Raw genomic sequence first — 11,711 nt, 5'->3', positions numbered from 1 at the left:
CTGCCGAAATGAACCTTGGAAACACCGCATGGGGAACATAACGCTCAAAATATATGAGTAAAGGAGTGTTGGAAAATTATACATGAATCTTACTGTTATTTTTGGATACGATTCCCACTTTACTCTCCTTGCGGGTGAAGGGAGGAAAATAAAGAATAATCAAGTCTGGGATGCCTGTCTTGCTCCCTACTCTCCATTATTTCCCCAGAAAAGACGCTTGATTAAAAGATCCACCTAAATCAGATAAAATGTTCAAGTTCAGAAGTAAAAAGACGCTTAGAACACCCGCCTAGATACGATCAACCATATTTCATCAGTTCACGAAAGAGAAAACGCTGAAATCAACCAAATTTTATCAGCTTAGAGGAGAAAAGACGCTTGAAACAACCCTCCAAGCCAGATCAACCAAATTTCACCAGTTCACGAGAGAAAACACTTAAAAAAAAAAAAGCCGAAACAGACTAAACAAGATTTATCAGCCTAGAAAGGGAAAGACGCTTCAAGACCAACCAACTTTTTACCAGTTCGGGACCAAATTTTATCAGTTCACAAAAGAAAAGACTTACAAAAAAGAAAGAAAAAAAAAAGAAAACGCGGATATGAATCAGACCGATCCTATCTCACCGCAAGCCTCAGGTTTGCCACACGGGCCGCCTCTACACACACACACACACACACACTGCCACCATTGCGGGCCTGTCGTTCATAACCACGCCTGCCAACTCTAACGCTCACACCTACACAAGACGCTCACGGAGGACGGGAATAGTATTATCGCAGAGAGAGAGAGAGAGAGAGAGAGAGAGAGAGAGAGAGAGAGAGAGAGAGAGAGAGAGAGAGAGAGAGAGAGGAGAGGAGAGAGAGTCGCACAAATGTTCCAATCAACACTTCCTACATCTATTTTCTTTCGTCTTTTCCTGATAATTTCTCATTGTATCCTTCTCTCTCTCTCTCTCTCTCTCTCTCTCTCTCTCTCTCTCTCTCTCTCTCTCTCTCTCTCTCTCTCTCCTCATTCACTGCACCATACACACACGGTCGCTTTCAACAGTAATCTGCACGAATCAGCATCACGCACGAGCTGCAATCACCAGTAAAAAGAGAGAAAAAAGTGAGCAAATAAATAAAACAGAAACCATGCAATTAACTGGTGTTGTAGTTAGCGGGGGAATGGATATTTTACGGCTACCTTTTTATAGAGTAGATTAATCGCGTTATCAGCAACAGAGCAAATCATCTCGGGGTAAAACTGGGAGCGTTCTAGTTCACTGGTGCATTTCACTGGCGGTTCACGGGGGAAGGGTCAATGGGAAGGGAAGTTAATTGTGTTAGTGTGTGTGTGTGTGTGCGAGCGTGTGTGTTTTATCTGGCTCGATTCGATTTGATTTGGGATCGTATTTTGAAACACTTCTGCGCCGCGTCTCGACTACTTTCAAAGGCTCTTGTTGAAGTTGCACGGATTTTTAGGGCTGTTTTTATGGTTCTAGTGACAAAGTAACGAGATTTCTACGTTATTAAAAGGAGAAACAGTCTTGAGAATCCCCATTACTTTCAAAAGATTCTATAGTTGAAGTTACTCTGATTTTTTAAGGGAGTTTTTATAATTCTAGTGAGATTAACAAGATTTCAATATTTTTAAAAGGAGGAACACTCTTGAGAACCTCCATCATCACTTTCAAAAGGCTCTATTGTTGAAGTTACTCGGATTTTTAAGGGAGTTTTTATGATTCTAGTGAGATTAACAGTATTTCTATATTATTAAAAGGAGAAACACTCTTGAGAACCCCCGTTACTTTTATAAATTCTATGGTTGAAGTTACACGAGTTTTTAAGGGAGTTTTTATGATACTAGTGACAAATTAATAAGATTCCTATATTTTTAACATTAGAAACTCTCTTGAGAACCCTTCTAATTATCTCTGTGGCCTTTGAAAATAATTGTGGTGAGAGAGCAAAGCGTTTCAGAATATTACACAGTTACAGTTCAGTGGTGCATTTCACACGCGGCTGGCGGGGGAAGGGATGATGGGAAGGGAAGTTAATGATGTTAGTGATGCGCGTGTGTGTTCATCTGACTCGATTCGACTTAATTTTATTCATTTATAGGCTTTAACCATTTCAGTGTGATATGCACCAGTTCAAAGCACTAGAAGCAATGCAACAGTAATAGTATTGAACTTTATATGTGTTTTTCTTATTTTTTGCGGTTTTTAAAATGAATGGTTGCTGTAAAGCTTTTAATGCATAGTTGTTGTAATTTGGACTCCCTAGAATTTATTGTAATGTATCTATTAAGCAGTAAAGTACTTGTGGTCAATAAAACAATCTATCTATCTATCTATCTATCTATCTGCTATCTTTATCAGCATCAACAAAAAGGAAGGGGATAAAAAAATAACAGATTTTGCAGTTTCAGATGTATCTTTCCTAGTTCAACTCTTTCAGTTTTTTTTTATTTTTATGTAGGAAGGATACTGGCCAAGGGCAACAAAAATCTAATAAAAAAAATGCCCACTGAAATGCCAGTCCCATAAAAGGGTCAAAGCAGTGGTAAAAAATTGGTGGATAAGTGTCTTGAAACCTCCCTCTTGAAGGAATTCAAGTCATAGGAAGGTGGAAATACAGAAGCAGGCAGGGAGTTCCAGAGTTTACCAGAGAAAGGGATGAATGATTGAGAATACTGGTTAACTCTTGCGTTAGAGAGGTGGACAGAATAGGGGTGAGAGAAAGAAGAAAGTCTTGTGCAGCGAGGCCGCGGAAGGAGGGGAGGCATGCAGTTAGCAAGATTGAGGGGGGGAGTCAAGACACTTAGGGTCGTCGACAGAAAGGCAGTCCGACCTGGGGACATTTATGGTCCCCTCCCCAGATGGGACTCCGAGGCTGGTGTAGGAGTCGCCATGATGATTTTAAAATTTTTGGGTGAAGGGTGTGTGTGTTATTAGGTGCTTGTAGTTTTGTGAGGAGGAAGAGAGTTGTCTTTAGAGGGCAGGCTGTGACTGCCCCCTTGTGTTGTGAGACACAAAGGGAAACGTTCAGTGAGGTCACAGCTGGGTTTAATGATAAGTTCACAGCACCCCCTGAACAGCGCTTTAGACCTCACTGGGAGTAATTATCGTTTCGGCAGGTGTCTACTGCCTCCTCCTAGAACTGTGGTATGCAACAATTCACAACACGAGAGGCAATGCATGAAGTCTTAATTAGCATCTACGTACAGGAAAGAAGAGAACAAAAATGCAATGTTTGGAGGTGACTGTAGAAAAAGGAAAGATGTCTCAGAGTGGTTAGTGATTAAAGGTGTGCCAGGTAGCGAAGAAAGGGTTAACACATTACGATGCGAGCATTGTTGATTTAGTAAAGTATTAGCAGGCTGGGTTCATTTAGTCAAGGCTCCTTTACGGCAACAAAGGTGATCACAAAGGAAGACAAACAACAGCAGACCTTGAGCACCTTATAAGGCTCTTTGTGTAACCATCACATGGTAACTAGGACTGGAAGAGACACGGTAGCAAAGGTCGGAAAGGTACGAAGCGACACCTTTCCCTGAAGAGGCACAGGTACAATTCTCGAGTCCTGTGTACCGTCTTCACCGTCCTGTCTCCCCCGTCTCTCTCTCTCTCTCTCTCTCTCTCTCTCTCTCTCTCTCTCTCTCTCTCTCTCTCTCTCCCACGGCGCGCTTCCCACGAACCCTTCAGGCGCCGCGTCAGGTCGCTAATTTATGGGCGTGGCGAGGAGATACGAATGCTCTGCCGCAGATAACCACTCGGCGGGGATATCGTGTGAGATGACAGGGGGTGACACAGCTCGGGGCGAAGGGGAGGGAAGGAGATGGATTCTGGCGCAGGGAAAAAGGTATAGGTACTCGGCGCTTCCCTCGTGTATCTCTGTCTGGGTGTTGAGTTACAGGTGTGTGTGTGTGTGTGTGTGTGTGTGTGTGTGTGTGTGTGTGTGTGTGTGTGTGTGTGTGTGTGTGTGAGGTCGTTCATTGATCTATATTTTGAAACATTTCTGCACCGTACCTCCACTACATTCAAAAGGCTCTATTTAAAATTACACTATTTTTTAAGGTTGTTTTAATGGTTCTAGAGAAAGAATAACAAAATCTCTATATTATCAACAAGAGAAACACCATTGGAAACACAGTTGGTCCTCTCTGTGGCCTTTGAAAACAGCCACGGTAGATAGAAAGCAAGAGAGCAAAGCGTTTCAGAATACTGGGCTTAGTGTGTGTGTGGGTGACAGGGTGAATGTGTGAGGTGCGGGTGGGCGGGCGGCATGTGGGTGTGTGGGTTATGTGTAGCAAGGAGCGAGTGTGGCAAGGAAGGTGCGGCTGGTGGCACGTGCTGAGAAAAGTGCAAGATGGATGTGTCATAAGGAAGCTGAGTAGGAAAGGTGTGTGCAGAGTTATAATTGGGTGCAGAGAGAGAGAGAGAGAGAGAGAGAGAGAGAGAGAGAGAGAGAGAGAGTCACGTATATCATAAAATTCACTAACCTCTTCCATTTTTTTTTCCCGTTTTCTTTTCTTCCGCTACTTCCCACCTCAGTTTTCTCTTTCATCTCTTGTGTCTTAAGAGATAAATACTGACTTTTCTTTTATAAGTATTAGAAGAAATATTTACATCTAACCATTAACATTGCTCTCTCTCTCTCTCTCTCTCTCTCTCTCTCTCTCTCTCTCTCTCTCTCTGACACCCACCAACACACACATGTAGGCACCATTAATCTCATGTTAATTCTCACAGCTTATTATAATCACTACAGCTGCAATTACTATTATTCCCCGCAACCTTCACAGCAGGGATTACCATTATAAGGTTCCAATGGACCCAGCAACCTTTATAGATCAATGTCTCTCTCAGTAATTCATTCAAGCGTTAATAGCAATAATCATAACAGCTTTACCTCGCCATGGGCACGATAAAGTTCAAAGGGTATGGTCAATTAACACAAATATTCGTTTAAAGTAATTGAAAATAACACTGTGATTAAAGACAGGTCAATTCTTTCTTTCTCTTCTGTGGGAGAGAGAATTAACAAGTCGTTTTTCTGTCTGAATGTTTTTTTTTTTGCTTCTAGGTCTTCCAGTCTTGTGTGTAGAAGATGAATAAGAAGATAAACAGATAAATAGATAGATAGATGGAGAGATAGATACATAGATAGATAGATAGATAGATAGATAGAGAGATAGAGAGAGAGATAGATAGATAGATGGATAGACAGATGGGTAGATAGATAGATAGATAGATAGATAGACATAAATTGATAGATAGATGAATAAATAGATAGCTGGATAGATAGATAGATATATGGATAGATAAGTAGATAGATAGATAGATAGATAGGTAGATGGATGGATAGGTAGACAGATAGATAGATATAGACAGACAGAGACTAATAGATAGCTAACTACATCAATAATATATCCAAGCCACTTCTCGTAAATTTTAATATTCTTTCCGATAATTCTCTTTTTGGGACTAACAACTTCAGAGGATCTTTTCTTTTCCCATTTCTTTTTCGCTGCCTTTTTTTTTTTTTGGTGTCCTTTGCCAGATCATCTCTAACCTAAACATAGATAAATAGCTTAACACGTATTAACATTCTAAACACACCTCTCTGGCAATACTGAACGTCAAACAGTATAATATATTTATCTCTGTCTTTTGTTGACCTTTGCCAGACGACCACTCACCTAAATTAAATACAAATAAATAAATAACCTCACACGTATTAACATATCATTAACACACCCCGTATTAGTCCCCTGGCCAGGCTGGAGGCGGGACTCGGCAACAGCGGCTCTGACGTGTGCCTAATAGTGGCGAGCCAAGAGGTGCTCTCACCCACTCATGCCTCACTGACTACTCCAAACACCTGCTTGAGAGTCCCCTAACACCCGCCCTCCCGCCCTCCTGTGTGTCTAGGGTGCTGGTCTCTCTCTCTCTCTCTCTCTCTCTCTCTCTCTCTCTCTCTCTCTCTCTCTCTCTCTCTCTCTTAATTACTGCGGCTTGTTTATGCAGTGTTGCGTATTAAAAGTCGACATTATCGTGGCAATTAACACTAGAAAAAACTCAGTAATGGGGCCATAATGATCGGTGTTGTGTTCATCAGACTCAACACCTCTCTCTCTCTCTCTCTCTCTCTCTCTCTCTCTCTCTCTCTCTACTCATGACATTATTGCAAGCTCTTTCTCGTTGGCTACACAGAGTAAACGACATACATATACGTCTGCATTATTACGAGTCAAGCACTGCCTCTCTCTCTCTCTCCCTCTCCTATATACGTGCAAGCCTTCGTGCGGCGAGAGCAGGTGAGTGCCAACACCTGACACCCCGGCCAGGCACCCCGCTAAAGAGCTCTGTTAATTGCTAGACTCTCCGGGCCGTAAAAGAAGGAGGAACACTACACGCAAGACCATTTCAGGTTCGGGTTACACTTCACCTCATCACAAGTTCAAGGACGCGTTTTAGAGTCGTTTGTTATATACTTCCTTCACCTATTAAGGCAGCAGCGTCGGGTAGTGATGCGTCTGCTGCCCTAAGTGTGTGTGGCTGCGGCTCTTGCACTCTGGACTTGGTAACAGTGATGGCTGGGAAAATATTACTGTTTTTCTTGAGTTCACTGGAAAGTTAGAACCACTGTAGCCAGATTAAAATTCAGAGTAGTTTATTGTGTGTGTGTGTGTGTGTGTGTGTGTGTGTGTGTGTGTGTGTGTGTGTGTGTGTGTGTGTGTGTGTGTGTGTGTGTGTGTGTGTGTGTGTGTGTGTGCGGCTACGTCTCTTGGACTTGGTAACAATGATGGCTGGGCGGAATTACTGCTATTCTTGAGTTCACTGGAAAGTTAGAGCCACTGTAGCCAGATTAAAATTCAGAGTAGTTCATTGGGTGTCTCTGTTGCTGCATCTCTTGCATTTTGGACTTGGTAACAACAGTAGCTGGGAAGAATTGCTGTTTTTTTTCTTGAGTTGACTGGAAACATCGTAACCACATTCAGATTTAGATGAGTTTACTGAGTGTCTGCGTCTGTTGCACTCAGGACTTGGTAACAACGAGGGCTGGGGAAGAATCGCTGCTTGGGTTTATTGGAAACATCACATTCAGATTCAAATTAGTTTATTGGCCACAGTTTAAGTCCTTATACAAAGTGTAAATGAAGTAAGTTAGTGCCAACGCATCAAAGTGGACTGCAGCAAATAATGACTTGTTGTTTTATGCACTTCATATATTTGTTGTTTTATACTTTTTTTTTATGTAAGAAAAGCTGTGACTACAAAAAAGACAAAAAAAAAAAAAAAAAAAAAAAAAAAAAAAAAAAAAAAAAAAAAAACTCACTGAAGGCGCCAGTACCCAAAGAACAGAGCCAAAAGGATTATCAGAATTAAAGTAGAAGTGTCTGTTATTCAAAGGCACAAATAACGTATCTAGAAGTGAATTAGAAAATAAAACTTTGTACGTGTGTGTGTGTGTGTGTGTGTGTGTGTGTGTGTGTGTGTGTGTGTGTGTGTGTGTTACAAAAACGCACAAATAACATAATACAGACGTGAATTAGTGAGTAGCACCGGACACACACACACACACACACACACACGTCGTCAATTTGTACGTGTATGTTCATTACAAAAACCCACAAATTACATATCCAGACGTGAATCATCGCCTGGCCGTGACGCTGATGGGTGTTCCTGCCCGCTGAAATGCTCTAATTACAGGATAATGTACTGTGCTCCCAGCCCTGGTCTGCGCGCCGCCCCACACCCACAAAACACTGATTACTCTCACCTGCATGCCTTTCCCAACACTCACGCCTTGCTAAGTACGGCTCCCCCAGCACCACCGCCCGATATTCCTAAAGCAGCTAACATTACTGGCCCATCCATCACCTAGAAATGGCTAATGAGGAAGACATGTCGGCTTTCCTCCACCTGGGGTATGTCAGGGTGCACCTCAGCCATGTGGAGTCGGCTAATGGAGCTCTGCTGGCGGGTGGAAGGGGGTAACGTGGACAGGGTTACTAGGGAGAGCCTGGGTGGGTGCTGAGGTTACGGTGCCAGGAATGATGTGAGGGAAGTGTGAAGCGTGAAGTGTTGCAGGCAGAGTACGTGTGTGATTTGAGGCTGGACGAGTGGTGAGGGTGGAAGAGACACACAAACATACAGACTCTCTCTCTCTCTCTCTCTCTCTCTTGCAAACACTGGGTACTAATTATTGTGTGCTCCTGTCAATATGAGTGGGTCGTCGCCCTTGTGTATGTGTGTGTGTGTGTGTGTGTGTGTGTGTGTGTGTGTGTGTGTGTGTAAATATTAATCTTGTAATGCATCTTGTATCGCACTAGGTCCTGAGTGAATCCTCCGCTTGTCCTAGTTGACTGGCGCCCTTCCCGCAGCGCCCCACGACCCACTGCACCCCGCCACACAACAAGCGCCCCATGATCCACCACACACACACACACACACACGCCACCCATCACGCACCCCTCTCTTCACACTCCACCAGCAGTCCACAGCTACTCGCGCCAAGGCAGGAGCTGTTTAAACTCCCTTGCACTTATGTTCTGTTATACATTCCACGCAACACACTGCATTCCAAGTTCATTTCGGCTTGACTGTTTCATTTACGTACACTTCTGTTTCTTCTCTTCCTTCCTTCCTTCCTAGTTTACTTTTTTTCATTTTTACTTTTTTGTTTACTTTTTCTTTTAAGATCTAACACTCCTCTGCACTTATTTATACATATTCTATCAAAAAACACTTTGCTCCAAGTTCATTTCGGGTTCATTGTTCCATCTACGTAAAGTTCTGTCTCTCCTCTCCTTTCCCTCTCTCTCTTTTTGTTTACTTTTTGTTTATTATTTAATTTTCTTAAGATCTAACACTTCTCTGCATTTCCGTATATATATTCTACCTAAAACACTTCGTTCCAAGTTCATTTCGGGTTCACTGTTTCATTTACGTACGCTGCCTCTCCTCTCCCTTCCTTCTCTCCCTTTCTGTTTATTCTTTTTTATAGTTTTAATCACGGCCGGCCAGCGCGGGGTGTTCGTAAAGCAAACTGTTCCTTCATTAACGTCCTCTTGTCACGCCCGCTTCTTAAAATGAGACCTTGGAGCCGCTGACTATAAAGGACATCTTTTTCTGTATGCTAATTTTCCCCCAGTATATATGTAAATGAAGCAATTCCGGAGGACGATTCGTGTTAACTTTGCTCAACGTGCTTCCTTCCCTCCTTGCCTCGCCCGCCGCCCTCCCTCACTCACTCTCTCACTGACTCGCTCACTCGCTCACTCGCTGCGCCGCCCAAGCTCCACTGACTCAGCCCAACATTCCCGCCACACCTCCAGTACACTGATCTTGTTTGCCCACTTTTCCGCCTCTCATCCATTCCTTACTCATTGTGATTTGGTTCTATTCTCATCTCCTCTCTGCTAAATCTTTTGTTTGTTTTCTCCACTTCTTGTTTCTTCCTCTATCCCTGCTACCCAAATACACGTTAGAGGAAAGAATCTCTCTCTCTCTCTCTCTCTCTCTCTCTCTCTCTCTCTCTCTCTCTCTCTCTCTCTCTCTCTCTCTCTCTCCCCAGACGTTTGTTTGTGACACGAGACGAACAAATTTCACAATACAATGAACTTTCCGTAAATGTGACGGAAAATTGAACAAATGGGAACGAGCAGGCGCTTCCTCCAGGAGACACTCGCCCTCCCTGTGCCTCCATACACACGCTTGAAGGAGGAAGGGGGCGGAGAAGACTGGGAGTGGTAGTGATAGTGATGAGATGGAGGAGAAGGAGGGGGAAGGAGAAGGAAAACCGAACAGCAACAGATCTTTTCACCATCGCAAAGGCAGTTTTGGGAGGAGATGGAGAAGGAAGGATACAAAGAAAGGAAAACCGAACAGTAACAGACCTTTTGGCCATTGCAAGGCTGTCTGGGGAAGGGGAGGAGGAGGAAAAGGAGATGGGAAAAACCAAGCAACACCAGACTTTTTTGGGCCTTGCGAGGCTGTCTGGGTCAATCCTCCCCGGTGCCGCTTCTTAACCCAGGGGTACGCTGACACGGCACTCTCCTCCACGAAAGAGCGAGGGACAGCCGCGCCTTCGCCCCCGCGCCCAGGAGCTGATCGTCCTCCTATATTGGGCGTGGGCGGGGCACGGACACGCCCGCGCCACACAGTCGCCAGTCGCCAGGTGTTAGGAGCACCGCAAGCCGCGCCGCCCACAGCACCCAGCAGGGCACGGGAGAGACGCACGCCGCCGCGGCCTTGCCAGGCTGAGGCAGGGGACGTCTCTCTCTCTCTCTCTCTCTCTCTGACGAGAAAATATGCTTAAAATCTTAGCATACCTTCACACACACACACACACACACACACACACACACACACACATAAAGACAAGCCTGGGACAACAATTATTCCGGCACATGTACAGTAGTGTAGTGAAGGGAGCACCACGGCGGCGTCCACAGGTGTGAGGTGTGAACAAGAGGCAGCGTAACACTCCGCGGCCCATTAGCACCACTACAGATGGCAGATAGTGTCAGGGGCGAAACACGGCGCCACTCATGGGGACGTGTGGAAAAATTCTTATATTCACCGCATGTTTCTGAAGGCAAGTCTTACGAGGAGTTTTCCCACCAAGAGAGTTTTTATTTCACGTTTCAGTGGGGATTTGTTTATTTTTTTCTTTTCATTTCAGTGATTTTCCTTTGAATTGTTTGAGTGATGTGCGAGCGTGTAACTGTATATAATGGCGCTAGTGATATTCTGCACTACTGAATGTGTTTATTTATTCATTTTTTTTTTTCCCTCTGCTTCATCTCCCCTTTTCAATTTCCAGCTATCGTTTTGAGTCTGAGTGATAAGCGAATGAGTTTTCCGAAAGAAGTCGATATGTTTATTTTCTGCATCCGCCTCATCTCCTTTTTATCTTCATTTTTCACTTATTCCTTCGAGGCTTTTGAGTGATATGCAAATGTGTAATTGTATAATACTTCATCTGGTGATAATCTGACCCAGCGTGTTTGGCGTGAAGAGAGGATACGTTCACTTTCTCGCCTCGGTGTTGGGTGGTGGTGGCGGTTGCCTGTGCAGTGTTCAGGCTTCCAAGAGAGCAGAGGCGCGGCAGGCTTCACGTTACCCTTGAGAGAGCTTCATTCATCTTGCCACTGAGGCGGATACGAGGGAGGGAGGGGCGTGCATGCAAGTCATACACTATTTATTTAATTTCTCTCTCTCTCTCTCTCTCTCTCTCTCTCTCTCTCTCTCTCTCTCTCTCTCTCTCTCTCTCTCTCTCTCTCTCTCTCTCTCTCAAGGATGACATCTCCAGGCTTCACTGTACAGACATCTAGACTCAAGGAGCAGTGGGTGCCGTCCGCCGTGACACAAGTTTGCACTATAGAAGAGCATAAAGTCTTGCTTGTAAATGCACAGCTGATGGGGCGAGGCGTACAAGGAGGAGGGAGTGAGGAGGGAGGGGGAGAGGAGGGAAGAGGGAGGAGGAAGAGTGTAGTGTCGTGGGGTCTCAAGGTTGATAAATATCTAGAGAGAGAGAAGTATACAAGGTTAAAAGGATGAGTCAGGATCTACGCACACAACTAAATGGTGCATTCTTGTTTATGCTCAATTCTCTTCTTCCTTTCTTTCAAAACTTAACTGTACATGATTGTTTTGTTTTTTGGTGCTCAGTTGTCTTCTTCCTTAACTTCGCAACTGATTCGTTTATTGTTA

This window comes from Scylla paramamosain, chromosome 36 (assembly GCF_035594125.1).
Source record: "Scylla paramamosain isolate STU-SP2022 chromosome 36, ASM3559412v1, whole genome shotgun sequence".
NCBI lineage: Eukaryota > Metazoa > Arthropoda > Malacostraca > Decapoda > Portunidae > Scylla > Scylla paramamosain.
The sequence above is the reverse complement of the archived record's forward strand: the minus strand, read 5'-3'. Positions refer to the sequence as shown.